An 18443-nucleotide genomic window follows, 5' to 3' on the forward strand; every position below is an offset into this window, starting at 1 on the left:
GTGATCATTTTCTGACATGGGAGAACTGCTTCATGTTGATCAAACCTTGGCACAAGGACTTGAACCCTACTATTGAATCTTTTTGTAAAATTCCTATATGGGTATGACTTCGTAACCTCCCTCTCCATCTTTGCCATGGTTCTATTTTTGAGGAATTGGTGAGGCTTTAGACAATTTTTAATGGTGGATTCAACATCCTCTAACATTTTGTATTCTACCTACACTTGGATTCTTGTAGAGATTGATGCGTCTAAAGGCCCTTCGATAGAGATCAAACTACGTAGTCTTAATGGCTCCTGGATTAAGTCTTTATGTTACAAAGGCCTTCCATTCAGATGTAGGATTTGCTTCAACATTGGGCATGTTGCTGTTGTGCATGAGGCTAACAAGGTCAAATCTAAAAAAATCTGGTGGTGGAAGGGTGCTTTGTTGCAACATTATATGGTGTCCAAGAAGCCCTCATTGGTGGTGGAAGGTCCCTCTAGGGCTATTGTTGATCATCTTAAAGGAAATACTATCCCTTCTCCTTGTTATTTGTGGCTCTGAGTATGATGACGCTCGAGTTACTTGTGTCATTGTTGCTCTTGATTAGAATAATATTGTTGGTTATGCCAACATGGAGTTGAAAAGTCTATTTTTGCTAGAAATGACCAGTGTATTGGTATTGTGGCTTCTAAGGGAAAGTATAATGTGGTTGACCCTACCATAATTGAGAATAATGGATTTGGTGCTATTGGCTATGATAGAGTTGGACCTGTCATTAAAGGTGTTAGGGTTGTTGGTTCTAACTATTCTGCTATCTCATTGGCCTGTTAGTCTATGGTTGTCAAGATTGAGGAGGGATAAATTATGGTTAAAGGCAAGCATTCAAAGAAGTTTCCATCCATATCTTCTCCTAAAACCGACAAGTTGGGGGCTAAGGGGAAACCTTTATTACGTTGTCAATTTTCTTTTTGTTGGGTGATCAATTCATTAATGACTTATTCTTTATTGACCACCAAACCATGAGGGTGGGGGTTTTGTGATCTTGGAATCCTCTTCCTTTGGTTGTGTCCGTCTGTTGTGTCTATGTCCTATTTATTTCTGAAGAGCTTATTGTATATCTTTCGGTTTAGTTTGTAGGTTGTCTTGCTTTGCACCTGCCTTGTATCTAGGTTTCAGGTTATTCCAAATGGATAAAGGAAGGAAACCGTTAGAGGAGAAAAGTCAACACAATTAAATTTTTATTTTTATTTTTAATCCTTAAGCATGCAGAGTTTTATTGAATTTTTAAAGATATTAATTTTATAAACTAACATTTTTTTTTATAGATTTTTTTATGATATTGGAGAAACAACATAAATAATTTAATAATAAATAATAGATATGATGGATATCTCTACCATATCTAAGGTTTAATCATATTAAGGTTGCATTAGCATAGAAAATAATAATAAAAATATTATAGTTGTAAATTCATAATTTTTTAGATGGTATAAGATATATGATAGATATCTCTATCATATCTCTAACATAAATTATTATTTTCTATGCTAATGCAACCTTAAATATGACAGATATCTATGTGAGTGTATCAAATATAGTTATACAGTTGTAAAAATGGGAATCTTTTCCTTATTCTATGAGATCAAATATTATATATTTTTTAATTATAAAAAAGATTATTTAAAAGAAAACTTATTATTGAAAATAATAAATTTAACTAATTAAATGTTAAAGTCAATAGATACATAAATATGATGTCCTTTGACATGAATTAATAATGAGATACTACCTAATTTATGTGCTGACACATATCTATATGTCAATCATGAGTATATCAATTAGGTTGTTCATTTATTTATTAGGTTTTATGTCACTATATATTTGTAATTATATTACTATATATACAATTGATAATAAAATGTATGACTTTTAAAACTAAATTTTCTTCTATTTCTATTTGATGAAAAAATAGAAAATTATTATTTTTATTATTTAAAATGAAAAATAAAATTTTTTTTATTAAAATGAAAATATAATTATTCAAATTAATTAATTATTCTCTAATCAAGCAATTCCCAATTGATAGATTGTTAGATGAAAATATGTTTGAGCGTATGACCCCCATCACCCCACAAGTTGATTCAACTAGTTTAGAAAATCCTACAACAAATTATGTTGAGGGAGAAACCAAACCCTTCCTTGGCTTCATGGTGAACTAATGATCCTATATACATGTTCTTATGTAGTACATCTATTTTGATAAGCTAGTCATTTTGTTATAGCAGAAGAACTTCTATTTTCACAAGCTAGTTATTTTGATATACTAGAAGAACTTCTATTTTCACAAGCTGGTCATTTTGTTATATACTATAGACTCATCCTCTTGTATAATCACAATCCAAGCTTATTTTCCAATGACATATTTTGGCATTTTGTAATGTTCTATTGACTAGTCCTTCTCTCCTACCTCCTCTATTTCCAAATATGTAATTTCTTTTGTCATGCTTATGCTCCAACTAGTAAAAGCTGAAAATGTTGTAGTGCCTATATATATAATCTAAAAACTATTATATTACTTGATTAGTCTTCAAATATGAATGTTGGTGCTTATGTGCACTTATATATAGGCACTGATTAATGAAATTTATTTTTTATGATATATTTATGGAATTGGTGCTCTTATGATTATTTATTCTATTGTTTATTTTTAAATAAGAAACTTGGAATCTTAATTAATAACTGCTCTACCCACATGAGAACTCAAGATTACTAGACTTCGGAAAACCAGAGGAATATTAATAAGTGGATGAACTCATGCTTAACAAGACATTATAGGGGCAGAGGAATTGTCATCATTTTTATTATATTTTTTGGATTTTCTATATCTACTACATTTGGTGTCGACTTCTCAATTACAATGGACTTTTTTATTTATTTTACATAATTTAAAAAAACTCCCGAGTTCTATTTTTTTGACCTCTAGAACGAAGATAGTTTTTCTAATCTGTTAATGGTGATGAGAAGTAGCTACAAAATCTGCATCAAAATATCCTTCATTTTTGTCATTTTTTTTGTTGTAATTAGGGGAATTCTAGTGGAATCTAGGCCACATTAGTATTAATTGAAATGAAATAGAAATATTTTGCTTCTTCAAAATCAATATAGTGAAATTTTAAGGTTCCATAGTTCTACAGTGCCTACAGAGGAAATGTTTGCGAACTTGAAAAGTGAAATGGTTTCAAACCTTGACCAATGAAACTTGCATAGATAGCCATGGTATTATATCACAACCAACGAAATATGAAGCAGAACCCTAGATGGAAGCCACAACAACCAATAGGGGAATAATTTGTAGCCTTTAAATTAATGTTGCATATTGCTAATTCTATGAGGCCCAAACTTGAAAAAATTGTAGATATTAAACATTGAATACCTGCTCCAAATCACACTTATTAAATCTAAAAACGGATAGTAAATGAAGACATCTATTTAGCAAAATTCATTTTCAAAAGGAAACAAACTCATATGAAAGGGTTATAAAATTGCCAGAAAGGAATGAAGGGGTTATTTGCCTAGTAAGGTCCAAGAAAGACCTTACCTCCTCAAAATATATAAAGTCACTTAGAGTTTTGTGTGTCCATAGACACATTTGTAAAAGTCTCCATCCCTGTCCTTTGTTTTGCAAATTATTATGAAGCATCCATAAATTCACCCTATCCCAAATACAACAACTAGTCAACAAGCACACAGGTTGAAGAGAAATTTTCAAATAAAAAATAATCTATTAACCCTAAGCTAGATTGAAGAATTGAGAAAAATCTTGTTAACCCCATGCTGGATTGAAGAATTGCAGATTTAAAACTTGCCTGTGAATTTGGGAAAATAAAAACCATGCACAACCAACCACCAAAAACAAGCAAATTTGACAGCTCTCTGTCCACACCATCCTAGATAGTTTGCTAAGAAAAAAGGAGCAACATAGCTGTCCATGCCATCCTAGGCCATTGGGAACACACAACCTTCTAATGCAACCCTCTATAAAGCCAAACCTTGCTGGAGAAGATTCTTGAACAAGTGGGTCTTCATACCCAATTTGCTGAAGGCTTAGGCACTCATAAACACCTCTCTGTCTTCTCCCTTGGACTTGCAGAGCCAATTTTGTGTCTTCTCCTTCGTATCTTCTCCTTTGCCAATCCTTGCCACATGACATCGCACATTAGCAATGAGTGGTGATGGCAATGCAAGAGATATACATGCTAGGTTAATAGTTGGAATAGAAACTTAGGGTTAGATTAGAAAAAAATTAATAAAGTAATTTTTACAATTAGTTATTAGCTTTTAAATAATTGATAATATAATAATATTTTTATTTAATTAGATACTTACTAATTAAATGTAGAAAATATTCATTTATAGGTAAATATTATATTATGTAACTAATAAAGTTCAATTGTTTATATAAGGTCTTACATATTGTAAATTAACATAATATAATGTTCAAGTTATGGGACTTCAATAATCAAAGATGGGGTGTCATAATTAACTATGAATGGTAGGGAGTTTAGAAAATGATAAATTGAACACTTTATACTGTAATGAATAAAATTGGCATTAATTTTGATGGTGGTGAGCCGAAACCTTAGTTTTAAGCACTTAACTACTTGAAGAAGATGATGTAAAAAATGTCATTTTTATTATCATTACAATATATTTTGAGGTGTCCAAAGTTACCTAGTGCATGACTACCAGGTCCTCTCCCCTAGTTAGTGGGTCTAAATGGTCTACTAGTTTGTTTACACACACACACACACACACACACAAATCCATTAAAGGGGCTTCCAACCCTCTTTCAATGAGCTTCACATCTGGATTGCTAAGCACTAGGATCCATTTATAACTACCACTATTCAAATCTTTCCTATGGTGAAAGGTTTCTTTATTGCAAGATTCAACTAGGTGGATGATAAGAGAACCATCCTATTTGATCATTTTTTCACATGGGAGAGCTGCTTCCCTCATGATACAATATCTATTCTTTTGATAGACAATGTCTACTCATGCATATACATCACTTTTAAATTCTTGAATTCAATGAATACTTGATAATTAAGTTGATGAGGTGTAAGAAAATATGTCATAGTTAGTGGGTCTAAATGGTTTACTAGTTTATACTATATTTATAGGACACAACTAAGTTCTAGACAAATCCATTAAAATCATTTTAGGGGCTTCTAGCCCTCTCTCAATGAGCTTTATGCCTAGATTGCTAAGCACTAGGAACCATTTATAACTAGCAGTGTTCAAATATTTCCTCTAATGAAAGGTTTCTTTATCACAAGATTTGACTAGAAGGATGATAGGAGAACCATCCTATGTGATCATTTTTTCACATGGGAGAACTGCTTCCGGTTGATCAAACCTTGGCACATAGACTTCAACCCTGCTATTAAATCTTTCTATAAAATGCCTATATGGGTATGACTTCCTAACCTCCCTCTTCATATTTGACATGATTCTATTTTTGAGGAATTGGTTAGGCTTTAGGAAAATTTTTAATGGTGGATTCGACATCCTCTGACTCTTTGCATTCTACCTACACTTGGATTCTTGTGGATATTGATGTATCTAAAGGCCCTTCAACTAAGATCAAACTATGTAGTCTTATTGGTTCTTTAATTAAGTCTAAGATTACAAAGGCCTTCCATTCAGATGTAGGATCTGATTCAACACTAGGCATGTTGCTGTTATGCATGAGGCTAACAAGGTCAAATCTAAGAAACCCTCGTAGTGGAAGGTTGCTTTGTTGCAACATTATATGGTGTCCAAGAAGCCCTCATCAATGTTGGAAGGGCCCTCTAGGGCTATTTTTGATCATATTGAAGGCAATACTATCCCTTCTCTTGGTCACTTGTGGCTCTGAGTATGATGGCGGTGCAGTTACTTGTGTTGCTACTGTTATTGATCATAATAATGTTGTTGGTTTTGACAATATGAAGTTAAAGAGCCTAGCGTTGCTAGAAATGACCAGTGTATTGGTATTGTGGTTTCTAGGGGAAAGTCTAATGTGGTTTACCTTGCCCTAATTGAGAAAAATGGATTTGGTGCTGCTAGTTGTGATATAGTCGAACCTCTCATTAAAGGAGTAAGGGTTGTTGGTTTTGACTACTCTGCTAACTCATTGGCCTGGCACTCTTTGGTTGCTAATATTGAAGAGGGATGGATTATAGTCAAAGGAAAACATTTAAAGAAGTTTCCATCCATATCTTCTCCTAAAATAGACAAGTTGAGGGCTAATGTGAAACCTTAACTATGTTGTCAGTTTTCTTTTTGTTGGGTGATCAGTTCATTAATGACTTATTCTTTGTTGACCACCAAACCATGAGGGTTGGGGTTTTGTGCTCTTGGACTCCTCTTCCTTTGGTTGTGTCCTATTGTGTCTATGCCATATTTATTTATGAAGAGCTTCTTGTATATCTTTTAGTTTAGTTTGCAGGTTGTCTTGCTTTGCACCTGCCTTGTATCTAGGTTTCAAGCTATTCCAAATGGAATAAATGAAGGAAACAATCAGAGGAGTAGAGTCAACACAATTAAAATTAAAATTATATTTTTAATCCTTTTTTTTTATCAGTAAGAGGCCAAAGTCAAGATGAATCATTATGTATTTTAATTAATTATTATTATTTATTTATTTAACTCAAGCAAATTTGAACCCAAGACCTCCTAGATAAGATGCTCACAATTTACCATTGTGTTGTAGGCTCTTGCCTATTTTATTTTTAATCCTTAAGCATCTAGAATTTTATTAATTTTTTAAAGATTTTAATTTTACAAACTAACATTTTTTCTATAATTTTTTTATGATATTGGAGAAACAACATAAATAATAATAATAATTAAAATAGATATGATGGATATTTCTACCATATCTAAGGTTGCATTAGTGTAGAAAATAAAAATAAAAATATTATAGATGTAAGTTCATAATTTTTTATATGGTATAAGGTATATGATAGATATCTCTACCATATCTCTAACATGAATTTATTATTATTATTTTCTATGCTAATGTAACCTTAAATATGATAGATATCTATACAAGTGTATCAAATATAGTTATATAGTTGTAAAAAAGGGAATCTTTTCCTTATTCTATGAGATCAAATATTAGATTTTTTTTTTAAAATTATAAAAAAAAGTATTTAAAAGAAAATTTACTATTTAAAATAATAAATTTAACTAATTAAATGTTAAAGTCAATAGATACATAAATATGATGTCCTTTGACTTGAATTAATAATGAGATATTACCTAATTTATGTGACACATATCTATATGTCAAGCATGAATCTATCAAATAGGTTGTTCATTTATTTATTAGGTTTATGTCACTGTATAGTTGTAATTATATCACTATATACAATTAATAATAAAATGTATGATTTATTTGTTTAAACTGAATTTTCTTCTAGTTCTATTTGATGAAAAAATAGAAAATTATTTTTTAATTATTTTAAAATAAAAATAAATTATTTTTTATTAAAATATAAATTTAATTATTGAAATTAATTAATTACATTAATTAAATGGTAAAGTTAATAAATACTTAGATATGATGTTAGTCATAGGAACTAATAAGGAAATGTTAATTAAGAAATTGAGGGACAAGAACACTATTGAACTAACATAAGAATCTTTCTAAAATTTTGATGTAACTTTAAATCTAAAATTCAACTAGTGTTCTATCTAAATTCTCCAAAAAATCAACTAATGACATATTGAAACAAACTCTGACCATATAGAGTAGAGGAGATGATACTAAGGCTTATCTGTAAAAACATTAGCCAGTGATACTAGAACAGAATAAAAAAAGCTTCAAACTAATTAAATTAAATTTTATGTTATTTATTAAATTTTAAAAATCTTCTATATTAAATTTGTAGTAGCAACTACCAAACAAGGTCATAAGGTTTGTAAAATCTATCATTATAAATTTTAGAAGTGTTATATACAAATGGTTAATGAAGAACCAAAATTGTTAATCTAGATTAACCTCATGGTGAATATTTGTATATTTTATTTTGAACTTACATAGTGAATGGTTACAACTATCAAACACTGGTGTGCAAGCAATTATCACCAGAGAAACTCTCATAGCTTTGCATAGAGTGAAAGAAGGAAAGGTGAATTCATCCTAGTCGACATCACCACCATCACCATCCTCATCTCTTGAGTCATCTACCCTAGCATATGCAGAATGTTAAAACCATTAAAACCCTAGTGTTAATTTTTAGTTCCTTTCCTAGTTTCTCTTACCATTATACATATATGGGTTAAAAAATTAAATTATTTCTAGGTTTTAATAATTCTATTTTAATTTTAGGTTAAGTTTTTTCAGGAGGGTTAAGACGTGGGAGGTAATTTAGAAGAGGTACGAAATTTGGGACCCTCATCTCTTATGATGTCGGAGTCCTACAGTCAGCAAGACTTGATCCCTTATGCACTTATTGAAAACTATTTAACTTTACCAAACCAAGAACCCCCGACTCAAATTAAGTTTAATAAAAATATTGTCTAATATTTTTTAAAAATTAGTTGTATTTTTCTTCTTTATTAAGATATTAATATGATATATTATTGTTGAACTATATTAAGACTATATTTAACAAAATTATATTTAAAATATCATATTTTCTTTTAACACAACTTATACTAAAATTTAAAATCATCACTATCATCATTTTACTGACCTATACATAAGGCACATTTTTTTGTCTTTTACTTATGAAGGGAATTTAGTAATTAAATTTTAATAATAAAAATTTGATTTAAGTTTTCTAGATGTCCTTGCTAGTTGCAAATTTTTTTAATTACTAGCTATTTTTAAATAAAATTATATATGTTAATTTTATTTTAAAGTACAATAATTGACATTAACCAAGAGAAATTAAAAAATTTCAAAATTTAACTAGTATAAAATATAGTAGTTTTCTTAGACTAGTGAGATGATAAAAATACTAGAGCATGAGGGTTGTCTGAAATGTGTGTAAACTTTATTTGGGGTGATGGTTGACTAAAATGTAAGTAATTTGATAGAAAACAATGTATAAAGTTATTTTCATGAAGAAAATTTCAAGACTAGAATATAAAGAGAAAGCATTATTTTAAAATGATAAAAATTAAAAACATTGTAAAATAGCCTTGGAAAAATAGTGTGAAAGGGAAGATTATATATTTATAGATAGGTTGAGCTCTATATGAAGAGACATACAATTGCAAAAGTATTAATATCGATAGTGTGAGAAGATGGAAGACATATATTTTTTACAAAGTATTATTAACAATTGTGAATATTTGATTCTAAGCCCTCTAAATATATAGGGTTAACACCATATAAATTTTAGCAATTATTTTAGATAGAACTTTTGATTGATTGTAGAGAAAGATGCTAGTCTTTGAATAACTTGTAAAATTTGAAGGAGATATATTTAGGAAACAAGAGAAAGGAGGTCATCAAGAGACCATTGAGGATTGTACACTTAGAATAGTTACCATGAAGATATATGGAAAATCCTAGTGAAGAGTTGGTTATTTAATCCAATACAATGAATGGCCCATAAAGGTGGAAAATAAAAAAGACAACATAAATGAAATTTAAAAAATTGTTAGTGAATAGATTGGTCTTCGTATTGATACACTATTTACTAAATCTATTCCTATCTTTTTGAAGATACAATGTTCTTAACATTGGGTAGGTTCAAGAATTAAACTCCCTCTAAATTGCATAAGGCATGACTCACTTATTGGATTTCCAATGAATCCCTAAACTAAAATATATAAGTGTTCTTTTGACCCAAAAGAATGAAGGCAACACAACTCATTCTTAGAAGAATTCACAACTTTTTAGCATCCTATACATATTTAGCAAGCTATATTTGTGTGAATGTTTGCAAATTATCAATTATTTTCTTTAGCTTTTTTGAATTGCTACTGCAATAATTTGAAGGCTCAAGAAAATTGTCAAGAGATTTATTTTTGAATCCATATTTGGTAGTAGGAGGTCCATTTGTCTTCCGGAGAATTCCAAAATGAAATGGTCTTTGCACTTCTTTATCGTAACCTTCTCCTAATATTTCATTTGATTTATATCCATGCACTTTTGTTTTACATTTAATTTCTTCGTTACGTGAACATGAGTAAGGAAAGCTTAAGTTTAATTTGACTTTTATATATTTGAAACAATATTCTTATCTTTTTCTTAAAAGGGATTATCTCCTTTTATTAAAAAAAAAAACTTATTTCAATTCTTACTTAAAATTCTTTTTCTTATGAACATATATATATATATCAGTAAAAGGACGAAGCCATATAATTATATTATTAAAGGAAAATTTTACATGGACTCCATTCAAACGGGCATTGGTAGGAAAGAAAAGAGAAGAAAACCTCCAATCTTGCCTGAGACTTTTGTCCTATACATTTAAAAGTTGAAAGGGGCATACCTCAGTTTACAAAATTTAGGAAGCTCATGCTTCTTAGTTCAATTTTTTTGAATACATGATTTTATAATTGCCTTGGTTGCATTTGTGCTTAGAAATGCATTCTTTTCCATCATTCTCTAGATCATTTTTCAGGATATTTGGTGTCTTGATATAGTGCTACTCAGATTGGTAGTACTTTCCATTTGGATTCCTTAGCCTTAAGGATTTTATTGCTATATTCATGTTCCCTACATTTTGTCACAATATTCAAGCTCATTTAAACTATTAGTCTTATTAGGAGATCAAAGTAATTGCAAATCATTCTCTGTCCTAAAATTGTACTCTTTTTTGGATCATTAATCTTCAGTCAATAGGAGATTAGTGAGTCAATGAATATGGTAGTTTGAGGCTTATTAAATGGATGTTTCAGTATATCATAGAATCCTAGAAGAGCAGAGAGGAAGTATTTGTGTTGATCCTTCGATTAATCCTCTTCTCTTTATGATTATTTTAATTTGTATATCCATATTTATCCAATTAGAAACCAAGCTACAACTAGATGATTTTAATAAATGTAATTGAAATATTGGAATTGAGGGTTTTGTAGTATCACTTTGTCAATAGAATTCAAAAAATATAGTATAAAGAATTTAAAAATAGCTTTTAAAGAATTTTTTTGGGATTGGATTTAGTATTGAGCATTAGATTTCCTTGTCAAAACATTTTTTTTGTGAAAGTTGCTATCTGTAAGGGATAATTTGTCATTGGGGTTTTTTTTCCCATTATTAATATCCAACTTTATCTACTTGAACTATTAGTATTACATTGTTTGCAATTTTTTTAACTGCTTTATGATTACGCTTATGACATAATTTCTACTCATTATGTTAAAGAGACCTTTGAAAATGACATTTTCATTGCAAGTTGCCAAAAATCTCTTTTCCTCATATCAGATCTAGTGTAAATTATGATGCCTTGATTTGGGTAGGTTTATTAAGTATGTTGATCAATACTCTTTCTACTTATTGAGTCTAACTGCTATCGTAGTTATAGTTTTAAGATTTGGATTACCTAAGGTTGTGATTGACTATTTTCTCACATGGGGATTCACTATAAGATAAAATGAATAAGAATTACATTAATTAATTACTTAGTTTATAGTGATATCTGCTTAAGGATCTAGCCAAGTTTTGGTGTTCTTGGATAAAAGCTTCTATTTACCATTTAACAATTAGAAAATAGTTTAATGTATGAAGCTCTATTCTAGATGGGCAAAAAATTAGAAACCAAATATACATATTGTTCGTAACTCTAAGTTTTGTTGTCTATTTTTATCAACCACTTAGTCATATATAAGGTAGAGTCAGTTGGTCATCATTGCAACCGAGTTACTCTATAGAGGTTGAGTAATGCAAAAACTTGTAAATAATAATGTATAAGTTGAGCTCTATAGGAGCCAAGAAATTATTTGGTCATCAAGTACTTTCAATGCAAGTTGAGTACAATGAATGCTAAGTAGAAAGAGCACATAGATGTCAAGTTATATAGAAGGATCTGAGTAAGTTAAGGTCGAGAAAAAATAGGAAGAACAATTATGATTGAGCATAAGAAACAATATGTGCTGAGTAACACAGAGAGAAAAAAAAGTCTAGAATGGTACAAACTTTGAGGTAAACCATTTCAAGCCGACATGAACATACCATTTAAAGATTGTAGAGTTTGTTATAGAGGTTGTTACACATTCTGACATAGATCATCGATCCCTATGAGGGATGGACAACCAATCAAATGAAGAGGAAAAAAATGAAGTGTCTAGAAGACTCTTACAAATGTCTTTAAATAGATAGATCCAAACCCTATTTTCATATAAAAATATAGGGTGGATCACAATGCGAAGTATGTGAAGGAAGTAAACTATTGTGTGAAGGAGTTAAGTTTTGGATGCTGCATGCAAAAATTGTGAAGAACATAGTTAACACCTAATGAAACAGTGAAGGACAGAGTAAATACATATCAGATTAGAGATTAGATCAAAGACTGGAAGGAGGAGATCCATAATCAGCAACTATAAGTGTAGACAAAAGGATCAGGTATTGAATTAGTTTTGACAGATTGAATCAAGGAAAATCTCTTAACAAAGTGGTTTTAACCGACCTTTATAAATCTCCTAATAGAGTCCTTACTTCATTATAAGTGTTAAATAATTTAATCAAAGTAGACCTAAAAATCTTATATAGTTTTTAATAGAGTAGACCCCTCACTAGGTAGATCATCAGAAGTGATCAAAATTGTAGTCCTAACAAGCTAACTTTATTACTACAGTAGTGAAGATTTTTGGGTGTCATCCCCACCCCAGTTTTACCTTGACCTTGGAGGGCTTCTGGGTTACCAAAATCTTTTGTTTTATGTTTTCACATTTCATGGATGTGATACTTATCTAGATTTGTTTCAGCATGTGATATTCTAAGTTATTTTATACATAAGTTAGATACGAGAAGGTTAATGTAGTGCCTACCCTCATTCACATCTTTTCTGGACATTGTTGTTGTTATTATCAGACTATGTTGGACTAGTTTTATGTTGATGGATTAGTAGTATTGTTTTGAGACTATCAGACATTATGTTATGGATTTAGTGGTTATATGATGAGATCATTTAGACTTTACATTTCATGTATGCATGATGATCATTACATTGCTTTCAGTTATTGTTGATGATTAGTCAGATGGTTTATTATTTCATGTGCTTTATTATGGATACTTACCCCATACTTGCATGCGTATGGTGTGCGTGTTTTCTTATTGTATGGCATTTCTGATATGGTTAAGGAAGGGAGTCATAGTCACCTGCTTAGTCGGGATCTACACGATTCACCACTTCCTGCCATTGTCTGCTTAGCTTTAGCATTATATATTGTATGTACATGCATGGTTTTTCTGTAGGTTGCAGGTACTGGGTATTAATTTTCCTGAATTGCCAGGATGAGCGTACCCTATTATACTATCTCAATGATAAGAGAAGGGAGATAAATTCTCAAGTCCAAATCCCAAACCCTTAAACCATTTGTCCTACTGAGATAGGACAAGTATCTGGATATTTTACCCACTGAATGTGTCGAATGACATATTTCATGACTTTTAACCCGTTAGACTGATTTTGTGTGAATTGCTCTATGATGGGTTTTCATATTTTATCTTGGAGGTTTATGGTGAATTTTCTATTAATTAAGTCTTAATAAATAGATTTAATTAATAAATTAATTATTTGAGAAAATTAATATAAATATCATGGGTTTTGATATTTTGATTATAATTAATTAAATGAGAATTAATTGAGGAAAAAGAATTAAATAAAAGAAAATTAGAAATTAAAATTAATAATAATAAAAAAATAATAATAAAGTAATGAATAAATAATAATAATAAAAGTTATAAAAATTAAAATGAAAGTTATAAAAATTTAAATAGAAATTATATAAAAAGTAAATTGGAGTTATAAGCTTGCATGGGAGTTAATGCACCTTTTCATTTCTCATATGTCAACAACACGGGGGTTAGTTCATCAATTAAGCACATGGTGTCTACAACCCTATGACTCATCTAGAAGGTTGGAAAAGACACATGCTTAGTTGGTGACACCTTCTACCTGTTTCTAGAAGCATTCTAGATGTTTCCTGAGAGCTCTTTATATTCAGGCATTCCTAGAAGCTTAGACATAGCATGGAGAGAATTTGGAGCATTGGAGGACTAGGAAACTTTGAAGAAGGGAGGAGCTTGCCCTGCGAGTTTTTTGAGGAAGAGTGAATTAGCATCAGAATCCGGGTAGATTCTTGTGATTTTACTTATGCTATTTCTGCATTTTGCATTCCCTGTCTTCTTCGTGTCTTCCATATGTCTTTTGAGGGTATTTTTTTCTATTTAATTTGTATGCATTCTCAATATGGGTAGTCAAAATTGATTATATGCATAGATCTGAAAAGTTCATAGGGCTAGGGTTTAAATTGTAGCAAAATCCATTAAATTAATATTTGGATAAATTTGAGATTAAAAGTTTATAGGAAAATTTTGAAAAATTAGAATTTCTAAATGAACTATGTATATACATGTTTATATTTTTTAATTTGCATACACATATACATATGCATATACATATACATATGCATATACATATACATATGCATATACATATACATATACATATACATATACATATACATATACATATATATATATATACACACATATACCTTTATATATATATATATATATATATATATATATATATATATATATACATATATATGTATATATAATATATATTTATTTAATTAAAAATCGAACATCATACCAGTAATCAAAAATGTTTTTGAAAAATGTTAAACCTTATTAAAATCAAAATCACATACCCGAATGGAAAATCGCTTATGCGATTTAAAAAAAAGTGATATGCATTAATGGGGGGGGGGGGGGACGAGACCCACGCCCTCGTGCCCGCTGACATTGTCGCAGGGCCTTGCGTACCGCCGGGGGTACACACTTTTGTATATATGTGGTATGACAGTCGTTTCGTATGAATTTGACTTTTCATTGTTATTTAATTTTCATATGATATATGGTATCAATCGAAATTATTAATTCGATTTAATAAAACATAAAAATAATTATTTATATATTTATATATGTATGTATATATATATTTAAATATAAATATAAATATAAATAAATAAATAAATATATGTATATATGTAATATGTAAATATGTTATTAATAGATTTAAATTATTATTATTTGATAAATGATTAAAGGTTCATAATTTAATTGTTTTAAATTATTAAATAAAGTATATTGATAGTTTGGTGGGGAACGTTTTCAAACAAAGATTATAATTGAAAGATGGATTTTAAGGAAAGTTTTTATTCATCCAAAATAATATGGGTTAGGAAAACTGTACAAAATGTTCCTCCATTCATTCCCCAAACTTAAAAACATAAACTGAGACCTCTACATTTAAATTCAAGTATGCAAATTTAGCAAAACCAAAACATGTGTTTGCATTGTGTATTCTTTATGCTATTGTTTTGGGTTTTGGGTTGACTAGTGTTGACCAATTATAGGACGTCTACCAGAGGCTTGGGGGTGATGTCATTGCGATCTCATAATGGTGTTTTAATCTCAATCTTTATAAACCCAACCATGGTTATGTGACGGAATGCTCTAAGTAATGTTTGCAAATCACTGATTGTTATAGTTGAGATTCCTATGTATGAGACACTTGACTTAACCATTTTTGGTCATCGATTAGTTATCCTTGGTTATTTTCTAGTCACCATGATGGGATTGAAATGTGGATTTGTTCTTGATGATGTCATGTTGTAACATGTTTTGACTCAACCATTTTGGAGTCTTCGATCAGTATGATTGAGATATATTTTGGTTATTGAGAACCAATGGATACTTTTGATTATCAGTGATACTTCATTTGCCAATAGAGAGCTGTTGTGATCATGATTTTCTATGGATGCTTACTCATGGATATTTGATGCTTTTATGCATATTTGATGATTTTATGGATTATCTTTTGTGATTTTGAGATTTATGATTCCATGAGCTTAGGGTAGGATATTTGCATGTAGTGTCAGGAAGTGGCTTGTAGTGGGGGCTAGGGCCCTAAGAGGCTGCCAAGGTAACTCATTGTAAGTTGGATTAGTAAGTGAAAATATTCACACCTAATACTAACTGAATGAACTTAAAAGGATAAGTGTTTTGGTTCTCGCCCATGCCTTGAGTGCTTGTATAGACTAGGATGGGAGTAGAGAGAATGCATGGTTACGACCTTGCTTTCCATAGTATGCCTCGTCAGGAGGAGAGGATACTAGTGACTGCATGAGATCAGTATGGACCCATGGAGTTTAGCTAATTGCCAGAGTAACTTGTACGTGATAAATGCAATGACACTTTCCCGCTTGCATAGTAGGTTCCTACATGTCATTGTGTGCCTCTGGGATTAGATGTTAGTTTTGTGATTGGAACCTTTAAGTTAGTATACTTTTAGGATTCCTAATCTTATAGAGATTTATGCTATGTGTTTTGGATAGCCCATTTGGGACTTGAGATTATCTCCTCAGCACGATGGGAGTGGACCACTTAGGTACCACACGGTCAGGTCGTAGTGTTTTTCCACTCTTATCATTTGAGATTCATTGAGACATCATGGCTGATGTGTCCTTCCTGACGGTGGATATGTATCCTTTCATTGATGATTACCATATGATATATGATGTTATCTTATTCTTTTGTTTGCATGTTAGATTAATTTCTATATATGATATAGTTAGGAGTGACATTCCTACTATGTTAATATCGATGATCTCTTCGGTGATTTTGAAATGTTATGCATGAAGGGATGGCTAGGGCCCACGATGGTCTAATGATGCTATTAACGGTTGGGAGGAACTGTGCACTTAGTTTATTATGTTTGATCTTTATGATGGATGTATATCTTCTATGATCATGAATCATGTGTATCATGTGATTATCTTTACTTTGATGTATCATGGATTAGAATAGGATGATGTATCTTATCTCACATATGTATATTCTTTTAAGCTTTTCATACCCTGTGACATGTACATTGGATGATTGAGCATTTGGAAATGTAATGTATAGACATTGGACTTATCATTATTATTTCATGTGGGTGTTGTACTAGATGGATTCATGTATGTTAGTTGTTTAGATATAATTCAACGTTAAGGGATGTTTAAAGAATGTAACCAGTTGTGTATGTTATGATTACTTTCAGATGGACATTGCTATTGCTTCCGTTATTATGCATAAGTTATATGTGGTATTTACTTTCATGTTAAAAAAAAAAAATGCTACCAAACTTAGTGAAATTCTAGGTTAATTCTTTGGATCCCTTGGCGGGGCTTTACAGTTAATATGGAGAAAACTGAAAAGTTTTTTTGAAGGATAAAAGTTTAATAGATCCTGATTCACCCCCCCATCTCAGTATCTTAGTTTTCCAATAAACTTCCAACAATTGGTATCAGAGCATTGGTTCTCTTGAAAGAAGTCTAACAACTTGTGAGTTTAGATCTTGGAGATGGAGGCTTACAAATTGGGAAAGGTTATTAACAATCAAGTGAGTTGACATGTAGCTCATACTACAACAACTTGAAGTAGCAAGAGAGGAACTGAGAAAATCCCTAAGAAAGAGAATAGATATGGCCATTCAATAGAATGACACACTTTATCAAGAAATTGATACTCAAGGACTGCTTGATGATCAAAATTCTAATGAAGTGATGCACCCATTGCATATCTATTATAGAATAACAATATCCTGAATGAAGAAGTCATAGGATTGAAGAGAGAACATGAAATCTAGTTAGTAAGGCTATTTGAAGTGACTTAACAAAAGAAGAAAGTTGAAGAAGACAAAGTTGTGGCTAAGGAAGACAAAAGAAAAATCAGTATCAGATTTGAAGAAAGGTCATCTGATGTACAAAATCTTAAAAACACTCAGCTAAACATGATGAATCAACTGATGATCGCAAATCAAGAACTCAATAGGAAAGAATTAGATCACAAAGCGACCTACTGACGAATGGGCTAAAATATGAGAAAGAACTTGTTGAAAGGATGAACAAGCCTAGTGAAGCAATCAGATACTTTGAATAACTAATGAGATTGCCGAGGTCATTTGGCAACATTTATGGACTAGGACAGATAAAGCAACATTCATCTACTAAAAAAGGAGAATCATCCAATAGTGGAGAGCTAAGGAATGAAAAATAAAAAGGAAAACCTACATGCTATCATTGTAGTAAACTTGGACATACTACAAATGTTTGTAGAGGCAAGAATGGTATGCAAAACCCTAAACCTAAGTTTTCTAGTAACTATTTTTATTGCAAGAATCAAGGACATCAAATACATGAGTGTAGATCAAAGATGATCAATGCACCCACTACACCTA

The sequence above is a fragment of the Cupressus sempervirens genome, chromosome 8, assembly GCF_028749045.1.
Source record: "Cupressus sempervirens isolate cs-2001-9-10 chromosome 8, ASM2874904v1, whole genome shotgun sequence".
Taxonomy (NCBI): Eukaryota; Viridiplantae; Streptophyta; class Pinopsida; order Cupressales; family Cupressaceae; genus Cupressus; species Cupressus sempervirens.